Below are 14,710 nucleotides of genomic sequence, written 5' to 3'. Positions count from 1 at the left end.
AACAAATCTGATTGAAATCTGATCTGAATTCATGAAGGAGTTGGTGGTGGGTCCTCAAGCTAGACCAGTTGAAAACCAGTGCACTAGACTAGTCTTTTCTACATATAACATATATATTTTTTTATCCAAAGAGACAAAAGGTTAGATTGAGACTACTCGTTGTGGTATTGCATTCCTTTAAAACAGATGACCTGCAGAACATGTCACATACATGTGCAGTTATTTGTTTGAAAAATACACTTTGAAACTCTGCTTAAGGTTAAAAAATTTGAATTTACAAATTGGTGTTGCGAAAGAGTTTTCAGAATTATCTGCACTGCAAACTATTTTAAAAGTTCATATTTGTCATTGTCGTCCCTATGCTTTCACAAAGATCTTAAATATGAGCCCTGTACTAAAATAGTGGCTTCACCTTCACGTTTGCCGACTTGCACAAAACAAATAACTGCAGATCACATCATCAGCATCACAGTTAACGGCAGTTTTTAAGAATACACAACACATTTTTCCACAGCAGCACGGCTGTAGCTGTGTGGCTAATGACAGAAAACTAGTGTCACAGTGTTGACATGTCTCAGGCTGATGGTGACAGGGGGTTTCAGGAGCGTCACAGGTGAGACTGTAACACTCAATGATGTCAGGGATAACTGTGTAGGAGGACATGCAGGAAAGGAAGTGCCTGTCCTGTTTACACCATCATCATTTTATGATTTAAAAAAAATGGCTGAAAAGTGTTTGGGAAAGAGAAAGACCTTTTAAAAGAATTGGAGAGGGGACACATGGGTGATGGATTGTGGGTAAAGCTGCTAACACAAGACTGTACAAACACTCCTGTTACAATAATGGTTCTCCAAATAGATTTTTTTGTAAGAGTAAGAGTTTGTAGCAGCAAAATATTTTCTTTAACATGAGAAGTTCAAAATGGGTTCGGGTCATTTAGAATAGACATGATAAGTGAATACAGAAATATACATAGGCTATATATTTTTACGCTGTGTTTGTAAACTACTTTATGCCTGCATAATTAAGTGCCCCAGTTGGGCACCCCCCATGCCCATGCCTGCAGGTGGTAGGCCCGCAGGGTGATTGACAGGCAGATTGGTGCAGCGTCAGCAGTTTTGCAAGCGCTGTGACGGGCCGTCATGGTGAAGAGGCGCTGAGCCAGAAGGCAACGCTTTCCATTTGCCAGTCAAGAATGAGATCGCTGATACAAGCGACCAAAATAAGTTTCCACCAAAGGGTGGCTGGGCTCAGCCTTCGAGATAGGGTGAGGGGCTCGAAAATCTGTAGGGAATTTGGTGTAGAGCCGCTGCTCTTCCGCATCGAAAGGAACCAGTTGAGGTGGTTCGGGCATCTTATCAGAATGCCTCCTGGTCGCCTCCCTCTGGAGGTCTTGCAGGCCCGTCCAATTGGGAGAAGACCAAGGGGTAAACCCAGAGCTCGCTGGAGGGACGTCTAGGGTAACTTGCTCAGCCTGTTTCTACTGCGACTTGGCCCTGGATAAGTGGAAGATAATGGATCGAAGGGCAAAGTGATTTTTTTTTTGCAAAAAAAATGTATTTGTTTTTACCTGGTTGATCCCATTTCAGTCTTACACTTGCAGCTTTACATTACGTGAATTTTGCTTTTGCCTTCTCTCAGAGTCGAAGCAGACATACCTTGCAGTCAACTCCCTCAAATGTATTATCCCTCTGTCAATGACAACTCATGGCCAATATTTCAATTACTCTCAGAGCTTGCCAACATCAATCAGTGTAAGCTTTATCCAAAGCTCTGTACAATTTTCCTCTCATTCACCCATTCACAAACTCACACTGTTGGTACTGAGCGACCGTCGCTTCCAAACGTCCTGCAAACCAGGAGTGAGAATGGAGAGAATCATTAAGACTCCAGAAACAGAGCCTAATAAACTGAAAATAAGCAACTAGTAAAATGGTCTCTTAAATGCTACTGGAGCTGTGAGAGACTCTTCTGTGCTTTATAAAGTTTATTAACAATGTGGTCAGTGAGAGTCATCTCTAATGGGTCAATTTACAGGACCGGAAAGCTTCTCTTCTGATAGTTCTGAAAGCGAGATGGTGTGTGCTGAGAAAAATAATCTTTATAATGGATAATATAAGTGTAAATGACTTTAAGAATCCTTAGTTCAGCTTCTGTCTCCAGTCCTTACAAAGAACATGGCCTCTCTTGACAGTGAAATGATCCCCAAACAATATATCTGACAGCAGTTATGCTCCAATGTACTTCTGTCACTCAAACTGCACCAATTCCATGTAACCTCGGATGAAACTTGGATCTCAAGGTTTCTCCTTTTTTTGGAGTTTAAAAAAGTTAAAGAGTTTTATTAGTTCTTCAAGAAACTCTCAGAGGAGCTATAGAGTTTAGTGAAATTATGTATTGCAAAATCAATCTACATATTTTAAAGTTATTGTTCAGTTAGACCTCAGTCTATATTGACTGTTTAAGTTCATCTGCACTACCCGTCATTTCCTTCATTTTGTGTCTTAGGAAAAATTATCAAAATATTCTTTGTCTTCAACAGTGAAGTTATTGTTGTCTGCAATTTGGTAGAATTTCTTTGTATTTTGTCCAACAAGGCAAACACGACAAATAGCTATTCTTAGCTGTGTGTACAGTAAAAACACTCCATAAAACATTTACTAGAAGTAAGGCCTGTTTTGGTTTCGTCTAGGATGCCATAATTACCCTTATGTCTCAGAATGCACCCGGCTGATAGGATGAAAATTTCAAGTCATTCCTTAACTTGCTGCTAGGTGGACAATATATGCAGCTTCCCTTGTATGGCAAAAAAACTGTGCAATCTATTTGTGTCTGGAAGCATTTTTTCCTTTGGCATAATAATATGAAAGTGTCCTCAAGGGGTTTCCAGGCAACCTGCGCTTAGGGAGATGAGATCAGACGGGGTCAGGTTGCACACAAACACACACACACACACACACACACACAGCCACACACACACACACACACACACACACACACACACACACACACAGACCTGAAACCCCAATCCTGGTCTGAGATCAGCCACCCTGTTGACTATCACACTAATAAAAGTGAACAGTTTGTTACAGCTGATGGCAGAAATCTCACCAGCTCCTTGTTCTTCACACGCCTAAACCCTGAGACACATTTTCCCCCCACAAAAAAAGATGAAACTCAGCTGCATAAATAACTATATTGCTTCACCGCAAGTCTGCTAAAGTGAACACAGTCGTCCTGGTGCTTTATGGTCAGCTGTAGAAGAACCCGTAATTCTTATTTTCAAGAGGGGAAAAAAAAGATGATAGCAACAACATACCTCCTGAGACCTCAAATAGCCCCATCGTCACGCCAAGAGAAATATCCAAATGCATATTTAGCTTCCCAGCTCCATCGACAGTTAGCTGGATAAATAACGGAGGGAAGAAAAAAACATCCAGAGCTAAAAAAAAAAAGGTGTAAAGAGTGGAGCTACAACAGGCCGAAAAGTGACTGGAACTGTTTCTGTGAAGGGGATCGTGCTGGTACCTGACACCGGTGCAGCAAAACATCAGGAGCTGCTTAATAATGAATGAGACGCACAGCAGAGGGACACACACACTCAAACACACACCACATGGCTAATAGGGAGTCACGCTGACATAATATGAGACAGGTTTACTGCATGGTTAGGTAAAAGTAGAGTCTATAACTATAATCAACCTGAGCAACCTGACACATGTTTCTAACAAAGCACTCTGTCATCACCCTGCAGCATTACACACACACAGTGGGCCACAAGTGCGTTTAGTGCTACTTAATAATACTCAGACTGATCCTGTAGAGTCTCGTAAAAAGTTCTTTTTTTTAGTTTCAGGGCAAAGTCTTTAAAAAAAGAGGAGACATGACGGAAGACGTGGGATGAAAAATCTGCAACATCAGTCACTTACAAGCCAGTGTGGTGTTCAAAATAACGGGATTGAAGGGTGGTGTCATGTATGATTTAACCCCTGTCCACACCCACCGCTGAAACAGAACGCGATTGGCTGAGGTGCTGGCCTCGTGGCAGAGGAGAGGGGAAAACCCAATCAGATCCAAAAAACAAAACTACTTTTCTTCCCTTGAATCATCAGCTGAGTCATCATGAAACAGATATCGCCAAAAGAATGATGCTCAGAGCAGGCGACAGGAGTGCATCCATTTGGATACTTGAGGTTTTACTGACTGAATCTTTGTGAAATCCCACACTAAGTCAAAGCAGAAACCAAAAGTGACATCCAAAACCAGAAAGAACCACAACGTGAAGAGATGTGAGGCCAATGTCCCTGAAAAGTATTGAATAGTTTCCCCTGTGGAGCAGGACAGAGGAGCGAACACCAGTGGAACACAGTACATGTACTCTATGAATACTAATGAATGATACACAAGTACAGTTTGAGAATCTAGTGCACTTCTTTAACAGTCTAACAGAGTTCACAGACTGGGGCACCGAAATCATGTTGTTGCAGAATCATTATAAAGATGTACAAAGACATCATGATGGTGGAGTTTTGTTACAACGCTGTTGCAGGATCGCACTCTGAAAAGGGCTTATAACCGTCTTTTTATCACCCCGACTAGATGTTTTGGCTGCCTCATTTGGAACATACATTTTAGTCTACACTTATCAGCCAATGAATCTGAGGAAGATGAGTGAACAAAACATGTTCTATTCAACAAATCAGAACATCTGTACCTGTGATCTTTAAGGAGCCATCAACTCCTGATGGCTTTGTAGAAAGCTGAATGTGAGTTCTCAATTAATCAGCTAGACCTCAGCTCCTCTGAGGAATGCAGCTCCATGAAGCTAAAAACTTTGGATAAGTGTTGGGGGGGGTTCTGAGTGTAAAGGTAAGGATGTCTTTCTACAACCACCCGGCTATGAAGCTTATCTGCAGGCTGAAAAAGCCTCCCATTTAGACTTAGACTTTACTTTGGAAATTCTTTTCCACTTCACAGTACAGTTATGGACAGCACGCCGACAGACACTAACAGATGGACAACACAACAAGATAACATGCAGACAAATATATAGACAGAGTGGGACTGGGGTGTTTTTATTTTGGCCTTTTGTTGAGGGCTGCTATGGCTGCAGGCACCAGGCTTTTGCCATATCGAGCCCTCCTGCACAACAGTTACCTGTACCTGCGTCCAGAGGGCATAATGGTGAAGTGGCAGTTGAGTGGTTGATTTTATAGTATAACAACCAATATCTGCTGCATTGAGACGGAACATGGTGCAGCAATTTTTCTTCATTTGTTTTGATGTCTGTCTGAAAGGTTTAGGTTTTTGAAATTGTTTTCCCTTTAATTTGCCTCCAATACCTCACTGCCTCGTCTGTCTTAACACTTTCACACATTTGGGATACAAATACATTGGATCAAGGTGCTATATCTTTTGAAATTCCAGCATTGTCTGTCCAACGTTTTGAAGTCTGTGATAAATTCTTGAAAAATCTGTGTAATCAGCCTCCAGGTTGGATGTCAGGCACGTGGCCAAAGCAATCCTTTGAAGCAGATTCCCGACAGCGGCAGGAGCTCTCAACCCTCAGCATCATTGCCTGATCCTCTCCTGTCAATCACGCTGAGGATGACCTCACTGGCATTAATGTCAAGCAGCTCCTTCAGTTAGATGGAGTGCTTTGGAAATGGCATTGGCCCAGTTACGGCCCACCTTTACATGTCAGGGAGAGCAGGCGACTACAAAACATCTCAGTCAAGCAGGATCCATACGCTCGATTTATAGCCCGCTGTCTGTCTATCCATCTCCGCCCACGGGCACCTACGATGTAAATTCATGATGTCATATCCAGCAGTCGGATCATAAATAAACCCTGGGAGGATACTTGGTTTAGACACAAGGTTTTGGTTTGAGAGTGACCTGAAATTTGGGGCCACACACAAAATGGCTGAGAGAGGGAGCAAAAAGGGGCGGGGAGGACGTAATAGCAGCAGTTCTTTAGGAGTCGACTCTACAGCTGTTTGACATTAGGAGATGGGAGTAAATTTGGTGGGCTGGGTGTGTGTGTGTGGGGTTTAGAGGGGAAGGGAAGAGTAAGAATCAGGGGTGGAGGATAGGTTCACTGCCCAGATCTAAGCGGAGGAACACAGAGCACCACTTCAGGGCAGGGTGGAAAGTTTCAAGGCGTTTTCCTTTCGACTGTTATTCCACCGCACAACTAAAGGCACATGCACAGGGTAAATGGGACACACATGGGGTCAATGTGATAAGTAAATATCAGCTGCAGAAATCGTAAGGTATGCAAAAAAAGAAAAGCTCCATATGTGCCCACTGAGCACACACGTGGCACTTCAAACACACGTTTCAGTGCTATTTTCTCCACTTTGGGCACCAAAAGTAAACACATGTTTGAGCTTTCAGGGTAATTTGGTCTGGAAAACAGTCTGCCATGTCTCATTTCTAAAACACAGAATATTCTGAGAGATAAAAAAACAACATAAGCTTGATTTTAAAAGGTGATATGCAGCATTTAAAGCCCTAATTATTGTTGCTATTGAACCACAGTGTTGCAAACCATTTGAGTTAAACAGAGTTAAATCAAACAAAGGACTCATAGACCTCATAGGTAAAGTGAAGTAATACTGTAAAGTAGTGACAATGATGAGCACCTAAGTTTAAATCCAAATGATAGATATTTGGCGTCAGCGTAGGAATTATTGTATCAAGACGATGATATATTGCTCATCAAAGTTCGGTCCCCAGTGCCTATTAAACATATTGTAGAGTTTTACAAATAAAAACAATATTGTCTGCTTAAGACTTGGTTGTCTGAGCATAATGATGTAAAAAATATTCTTCAATGGTAAGGGTTAAAGAAACCAACCTGCAGGGTAAACTTTGCAAGTTGCACATTGGACATTAAAATGAATATTTCCTTCAAACTACCTTTAGTCCACTTTCTTATTAAAAACTGCACATTACTCTCTAAAATTGGTTTCCATTTTTGGATTATTTGGGGCGCGCTGGTGGCACAGTGGTTAGGGCGCGCGCCCCATGCATTGAGCCTGTCATCTTTCCGCATGTCGTTCCTCACTCTCTCTCCCTGATTTCCGACTCTATCCACTGTCCTATCTCTGCATTAAAGGCACAAAAAAGCCCAAAAATAAATCTTTAAAAAAAAAAAAAAAAAAAAAAGGGATTATTTTATAGCTTGTTCTGTACGATGTGGTTTAAACCAAAGTGAAAAGATCCATATTTCGGAAGCAGCTATCTGAATGAAATCTATAGTGTGATATCCATAGCAGTCATGTTTAACGCTTTCAATCGTCTCCTCCTTGTTGCTATGAAAGCTGTACAAGCCACCAGAGAGACGCCAGTGTTGAGGTCGCAGAGGTTACCCAAAAAGAGAAGGACACCACTCGAGGGAAAGAGTAGTAGTAACTCCTCAAGACTTCCTGAGAGGCTTTTTCACAAGGAGGAGGGAGTGGTTACTCCTGTATCGTCACTGAATCACACTGCAAACAAAAGTACTGAAGCTACCCAATGCAGCATAACGAGGACCACAGAGCAAATACAGTAGATATCAAAGACAGAGAAGACGGCTAAACGGACTGGCCTCCCTCCAATTAGTGGATGGAGATGGGAAGAAAAGGAGACAGCAGAGAAAAAGAGGTCAACGCAAAAGAACTGCGGGCTGACGCTCTGTTTCAACCAGTCTCATATTGATTTATCCCCAAGCGGGAGTGGCTGCCATATTGGGTCCACCTACGCAAAAATTTATACCTGCACTCTCCTAATTGAGAACCACCACTGAGTCATGAACGCTGTGGCAGTGATGTGTCAACAGTGGCTATCGCCCACGCTGAAGCAGCGTCAAAGATGTACACGTGATGTACATTCAACGTCCATATTTTGTGAGGTAAGGAATATTGAAGTGTGGCTTTCTCGTGGGCTTTGTGGGAGTTGCTTAAACATCATTTTAAATGTCGAACGTCCAAGAAGAAGGGTCCTGCCTTTTTTGTAAATATTGATATTTCACAAAGAAAGTTTGAGTCTTCACTTTGGTAATGTAATTGTTATTGTTAGTTTTCATTCTTTGGATAAATGATCATTAAAATAAAGAAGGGAGGTTTTGGCACATACATACTGTATATACAATTGCAACTCAACTTTCTTTGATCACAGTTCGTTTTGAAGGCGTAAAAACTGCCTTCAACTTTGATTAATGTTGGAGACAGGCAGCTGGCTCCATGCAGAGGATGTTGTTGTCTGTTCCCCACCGAGGTCAAAGGTGAGCAGCTCAGAGGTTGCAAATGGAGAGAAGTGTTGTTTTGTGAAGCCATGCAAGTGTGAAATGTATTACTGAAGGTTGTAGAGAAGCTTTGAATGTTGTCAGCTGGATGACCGGGGATCACTATGATGAAGGGTGAGAAAGAGTCTGCACTGTCGGATACAACAAAGAAACATTCTGATGAATATTTGGTACCTTGAGCTAAAAGTACTTGGGTTAAATTACTCTGGCTGAAAAATGAAGCCAATGTTAAGTACCAATAACAGTACAGTAGTTACTAAGAATGGCCATCTGAGGCTCGGCCCGATAGGAAGTAACTCATGACCAATCTTAGTAACCATCAGACATCATCTGAGGACGATATGGCCTCTAGGAGCAACAGCTGACTTTTCATTGCTACCAATGTAGCCAGTGGTCAGCTTGACCATGACTTTGTTTTCAGTGTGCCGCATTACATTCTGACAAATGGTGGAACCCATCATCAATCATCGTCTATGTTTGTCTGATAGACTATATATGTAGCTGTGAACACACCATCATTTCTCAGAGCGAAACATCCTGGAGTAACGACCATTCTTAACGTTGTCATCGGTCTTCATTAGCTAAAACAAACTTTAATATTTTTCCTTTTGTTAAGCAAAACCTTAAAACAAGCACAATAGTTCAGAGAAGAAAAACTGTATGAGCCGTGATTTCAGAGAATACAATTATTGGACATCTGGATCAGAAATATGCATCGTAAAGGTCAATATGTGTTTGAGAAAAAGCTTCTGGCTAACCCCAGATTTGTGGGAGGAATAGCCAAATGACCCAGCCATGACTCAAACCAGGCCACACAAAGACAAAGAAGAAGAAGTAGAAGGCTGGAAAAAAAGCAGCGGACAAACAAAGAGACCTCATCCAGAAGAAAGAACTTTTATTGACGAATGACAGACACTTGGTGGCGACTAGCTACGAGTTTGGGATCTTGTAAACGCATGAAAGTGAGTTCATTATCTGAGCGAGTATGGAATGGTTGGGAAAAGAGATGTATAAGTAAAGTACGGAGGATAGAGCCAGTTGAGCTTGAGCACAATAGCTCAAAAACCCTGGCCTCTCCAAAAGAGGCTTGTGTGGAGAAAAGTGCAGCTTCATGATTCCAACTTTAGCTGTGGTCACAAAGTTCAGTCGCACCCTTAGTGTCTGAAACAATGAGTGTGTGGATGAGATTGAGACTGACTTTAACTGCGGGAACCCTGAGATGCCCCCGCCCGTGGACATAAAACCTAATTAAACAGTGTGTCAGCACAGTGAGGGCCACACCTGATTGTGCGGTTCATGTAAAACCGAGCCACCACGCCCTCCTCAGCTGTAGACCAGACGGGCAAAAGGAGAATGCCAGGACACGACAGAGAAGGGAACCGTGCCTCTGGATTTATCCTCAACCAGTCATATATTACAAGACAGAAGTGCTGAACAGATGTTTACAGGAAGTGTTTGTCCAAGTTTGTCATCTGTTGATGCTAAATGAGCCTTTAAAACCAGTTTGAGGCATGGAGCCCTTTTGCTATGACTTATTAAACTGATGTTAAGCTTTCATTTGCTTTTAAGAGTCACAAACCCATCAATTAAATGCCTTACGTCAGCAATCATTTTACCAAACTGCCCCCATTTACATTGTAAGTATTGCATAAAGTAGAAGTCATTTACGTCAGACTTGTTAGTGTTTAGGTGGCAAGACAAGATAAATACTAAGAACTGAGCAAGATGTGGAGGACATTTAAGCTACTTCTTTGTGAATTCTTGATTTTTGATAACTTACTTTGTGGTCCTTAAATTATCAGTGACAGCCTTCATTCCTCCTCAAAAGAAAGCCTCGTTGTTAAATCTAGGACCTCTTTAAAATGTTCCACAGAAAATTGGCAAGTTGGAGTGCAACTCTGCAGACTATGATCAAAAGAAAAGGCAATTTTAGTTAATTATGCTTTAATGCTAACATCACCATGTCATCACGCTAACATGCTCTAAATTAGTGGCTAAAATTTTTTGTTTTGTTCAGTTTCTTGCTTCTGTCACATGTTTTGTACCGACTGAGGTCCAAACTGCTCAATTTTTCAGCAAATAAATCTGATTGGTCGAAAAACATTAGCAATTTTGGTGGTGACTTTTTGTACAGAGGAGTTGGTGATGGGTCCTGAGGCTAGAAAAGTTGAGAACCACCGCTCTAAATGACCACACAAACAAGCTATTACATCTAATATCTACTCTATCTGCTATCTACAGCTAAGCTAATGGCAATTGCGTTAGTTTTGACTGATGATGGTGGTGCTTTACAAAAAGTGTAGTCCTACACGTTAACATAAATCTAAGGGGTAGCATGAATATGTGCCCCAATGTAGTTAAAAGTCCACCTAGTTGTAGTCAAGACATTTTGTTGAAAGTCAAAAATACCTCATGGTGGAAACATCTGCTGGGATCACAAAAGATGAAGTAGGATTCATCCTCTGAGGACCACTGGTAAAGTTGAGCAACAAAACTTTTTGTTGAGTCTTAGAAAAATATGATGGTTTGGGTTGTTATATTCAGTCGACATTTCCAGCTGTCTACTGTGACTCAAAAGTTGTTGACCTGTCTGCCAATCACCGAACAGTAAGGTTGGACAAAGACAACAAAACAACACATCGAAACAACATTTTTAGTCCATCTAACATGCCAGTCAGTCCTAAAATAATTCACTTACAGAAACAGGAAGACATTCATATATATATATAGCTCACTCCTCAGCTCCATGTGGTCGTTGTTTGTCATGTAATTATACAGAAACATGATGCATACAGCCACAGAAAATATTCTTCTGCTGGTAGCATCTTTGCTCTTTAGCGTTTCCAATTCATGACTTTAAATCAGTTTACGTTTGTCAGCTTGGCGTCTGACTGATGTACACTAATACTGGACAGGAGGAGCATGACAACATGTGAAATGATAAATAATCACATGCAAATTCAGGGACTAGCTGCAAAGGTTTGAGTCATCAATAAACTCAAATACTCACCAACATTCATAGACTGAGCACAAAGTTTGCCAAAATTATATATTTGGAAAAACATAATGACACTCCTCTCTTGTAATCTCTAATTGTCTCTCTCTCACACACACACACACACACACACACATACACACTCACACACACTCTTTTCTACCACATCACACACGCACAGACACAGAAGCCTGTAGTACTGACATGTGAAAGCTGTGTCCTCAGCCTCACTGTGATCTTTGTTGTTTTCCACCGTCTCAGCCTCCATCTCTCCCACACAAATCAGATCAGCCAAAAATGATACATCCTCGTTGGGGTTTAGCTCCAGCGTGACTCAGAACAATAACTTAAGATGTTTTCCGTCACACTGCATTCTTAACTATCTCGGTAGCATCAATTAGCAAGTGAAGGTTCCTTCAAAGGTGATGTTAGTTGACATACAATCAATTCAAAGCACAAACGCTTGAACAGAATAGTTGAGAAAGATATGGTGAATTATTTACATGCATATAATCTACACAAACAATTATTTTATGCCACATTTTGACTCTGAGTTTATTGAGACCAAATTACTAAGATCAAGTGTTAAAGAGCTTTAAAGGTATAATATCGAACAATAAAATATGTTTGAAATTTGGTGAGTTGTGTTCTAGCATTTAAACAAACAATGTTAAGGGACAGAGGATAGTCATCGTCACACTGGTTGCAGCTCCAACTCCTAATCCTGTCTCTGTTTGGTGCAGGTGATCCCCGACTTACTCTGACCAACTTTAATTTTGACTGAACTAAATGAAGCTCTAGCGTAAGTTCAGTCAGGAAGACTATATAACTGCCTTCACGATCGGGTCTTTCTCATTCATCTTTTTTGCACGCTTACTCCCGTCATTCTTGAGCTGTCATTTTCTGGGGCTGTCATTGGTTAATCAGCTGTCTCGTCAGCGGCACTCACCTAACCAATGGTATGGTGTTCTGCCCTTATTTTCAACCTATTATCGTTCCGCTCCCCTTTTAAATATGATTCTTTCTCTCCCTTAGTTCCTTCATGCTGATGTTTTGTGCGTCCCTCCACCTCCCCAACACTGCCATCTCGCAGAATCATCATCCATCATTTCTCATCCCATCTGTTCTCATCAAGTCATCAGCTTCACCACCACCAGTGTCTGGACTCCATGGGGGATCTATTCTGCCGTCGCTCAGAATTGTCATTCTACACATCGCCCACCCCATAGTGTCTAAGCACCAAAAATATTTCTGTCAAGAAACATTTCCATATTTCATTGTAATAAATAATTGTCTTTATTCAATTGTCTCTTCTGATTGAACTTACTTTGCATGTGGTGGTGTTGCTTTTAAGTAAGATAAATATCACCAGTCTTCACATTTCAGAACAGCTTTACTGATAATTGTTGCATCTTCCACCTCATTGTTTTTGTTTTAGGAAAATAAATGTCACAGTCATTGCATTAGAAGAACAGTACTGGGTTGCAACAGCAAAACGTGTCCTAGTTTCAACTTTAAGGGAAGAAGGTGCAACTTTTTGATCCCAGTAGATGTCACCCTTGAGCACCAGCATGAAACCAAAACAAACTGCCCCGTCCATAAACATGACGTAAACAAAGCTCTGAAAACAACACAGCCAGCGGGACTTGAGCGCCTCACTCATTGTAGACAGTCATGACACAGAGAGACATTTAAGAAGGAGTTTAGGCACTACTAACATTTGTGGCTTTTTACCCCTAAAATGCGTCTTATGTGTTTGTTATGAGAATCTGAAGCTGATCAATAGTGCTGTTGTTTTTGAATCAGAAGCTTATTAATTGATTTTCCACTTTTTGAAAATCTCCAAGATTTTTGAGAACATTAACAAAAATCTAATTGGACATTCGTCAAGAACAACATCAGTTAAGCTGTGAGAAAAAACAGGAGAAAGGAAGCACTGCAGGCACCTTGCATGATGTGACAACTGCATTACCTCTTGCAAAAAAACTCCTCTACTGTCTGTCAGCCCATGAATCAACCAACAGGGATTTCCTGTATTAAGTTCTCCATTTAAATCAGGATGTTCATGCAGCACACTCAGTCATGTTTAAAGTAATTTAAAAGAATTTGTATCTAAGTTGAAGTTTAGTTCTTAAAAGGACTCAAAGTTCCTCAAAGCCTCACTGAAGTGAGTCTAAACTGGTTGCTAAACTTACCCATTCTCTTGGCCAGCGACTGAAGATTAAGTGTTCCCAGGAGGGTTCATAGTTACAGCTCGTGGTTCTTTTCTTCTTCACTCCAAACCGTCTCTCTCCTTCCTTGTATCTTTCACTCACTCTTAACTGTGTCTCTGTGTCGCTCTGTCTTGGAGCCCAGCTGGGGCCGACCGGCACCAAAGCCTGCTGGAGAAGCACTGCTCGGAGTCTAAACGTGACTGGCCTTAAAGCTTTTTGTTGGGGTAGAAAAAAAAGCACCACATCCCACTGTCAGTCAAGCAGCGGAGCATAGTTTCAGCTGGGCCGCCATCCAAACAGACATGAAACTATTCTATTTTGGTCTGCCATATGAGCGGTGGTGCTGCTCAGAGGAGGGGTTGGGGGTAGAAAGATTCTGTGGTGGAGCGGAGTAATTGCAGAGTGACCAGTTATGGTGAGATGTAATTGCAGACCTCATCAGATGAAGAGAAACTGCCAACAAGACAAGGTAAAGGACTTTTAAATAAGACTTTAAAAAGGAAGAAACAACACAGACCACATAAATAAATGGGGGAGCTGGGTTCCAGATGTGGCAGCAAGAGGAGGGAGCGGAGGAGAGGAGAAGAAAGAGAGGGAGGAACAGAGAAAGAAGGCCAGATGAACGAACTTGCAATGGCAGCAGAATGAAATCTCATTTCTGACACGGTGAAAGGGTGTTTACCTTCCCAGGAACAGTTGCACAAGGAGGAAAGGGGGTTTGGGGAAGGTGAGAGGATGTCGGGCTGGCCTTATGTTGTTTCTGGACCTTAACCATGATTTCTCTTGGGTGTCTGGTTTCACATCGGCCTTGGAAACGACTCCCTTATGGAAAAATTGGGAGCTTTAAAAATGAGGAAGGAAAATGAAAATATAAACGGCAGTCGGCTGGTTCCCATTAAGAGCGAGGCTCAGCTGGACTGAATTGATGCCGTTCATCTCGCTACGTATTCTTGAGTGAGTAATTAACACATGATTATGGGGAATGGACAGCTCAGCGCACACACTCTCCAATGTGCACATAAGGATCTGTTACATTATATAGTGTCAATAAATATTAGCTTTAGCTTTAAGTCAGAATGTAAACAGCTAATTTCCTCAAAAATGTTACCTCATTTCCTGGTGAATTCAGCAGGAGATTACTCATACATGCATATTCAAAGGTACATTAGGTACTTCCTAAAGAGACCTTGTTAGTAAAAGAACAAAAATCTG

General features: G+C 41.5%; 1 protein-coding gene across 1 annotated transcript in view; it reads right to left on the bottom strand.

The window, feature by feature from the left end:
- Positions 1–13,919, bottom strand: part of LOC109986020 (INSC spindle orientation adaptor protein) — a 56,091-nt gene extending 42,172 nt beyond the window's left edge. The window contains exon 1 of the mRNA XM_020636526.3: positions 13,481–13,919. The gene's annotated coding sequence lies outside the window, so the exon portion shown is untranslated. The remainder of the gene's footprint in view (positions 1–13,480) is intronic.
- Positions 13,920–14,710: the final 791 nt, after the last annotated feature.

Source organism: Labrus bergylta, chromosome 7, assembly GCF_963930695.1.
Source record: "Labrus bergylta chromosome 7, fLabBer1.1, whole genome shotgun sequence".
NCBI lineage: Eukaryota > Metazoa > Chordata > Actinopteri > Labriformes > Labridae > Labrus > Labrus bergylta.
The sequence above is the reverse complement of the archived record's forward strand: the minus strand, read 5'-3'. Positions and strand labels throughout refer to the sequence as shown.